The sequence below is a fragment of the Sinocyclocheilus rhinocerous genome, unplaced genomic scaffold (assembly GCF_001515625.1).
Source record: "Sinocyclocheilus rhinocerous isolate Xijiao unplaced genomic scaffold, SAMN03320098_v1.1 scaffold254, whole genome shotgun sequence".
Classification (NCBI taxonomy): Eukaryota; Metazoa; Chordata; class Actinopteri; order Cypriniformes; family Cyprinidae; genus Sinocyclocheilus; species Sinocyclocheilus rhinocerous.
The window spans coordinates 1,828,219-1,828,786 of record NW_015628690.1 but is presented as its reverse complement, the minus strand read 5'-3'; the positions used below and the strand labels follow the sequence as shown (position 1 = coordinate 1,828,786).

The 568-nt window shown below is 32.6% G+C and overlaps 1 protein-coding gene across 6 annotated transcripts in view; it reads left to right on the top strand.

The window, feature by feature from the left end:
* LOC107738196 (serine/threonine-protein kinase PAK 2-like) overlaps positions 1-568 on the top strand; it is a 16,100-nt gene that overhangs the window by 14,696 nt on the left and 836 nt on the right. The window lies entirely within an intron of this gene.

Genomic DNA, 568 nt, shown 5'->3' with positions numbered 1-568 from the left:
TAGGGATGTGCGGGTCTAGTCGACTAAACGGTACAGCTCCTACTAGTCAACACTGAAAACAATAGTCGATTACACGACAGAAAAGAAAAAAAACTTGATTTTATCATTCAAATTACCGTCATTTTAACATTGCATTTAAAACATTTTAAATAAGTTAAAATAAAACGTTTGAAAAATAATACATTATTTTTAAAAGTTTATCTGGGCGGAAACTACATTTTTACCTCAGACCTCACATGTGTCAGTTGGGTGAGTTCAAAAATGACCACGCGAAAGACGAGAAGGTGTGGGATTATTTTGAATTAGAAGGAAACGGAAAAGTTTTGTGTAAACTGTATAATGTCAAATTGTCTTACAATAACTCCACTGGAGCGATGCTTAATCATATTCAATACAGGCACGTAGGCGTTAGCTTAGAGCAGTGGTTCTCAACCTTTTTTTCCACCTTTTTTATGTGTTCTACATTTCATATATTTATGTAACACATATTCTACATAAAAAAAATAAATTTCGAATGAACAATAACTGCTGTACAAAGAGTAAAAAAACAAAACAAAAGCCCACCTAA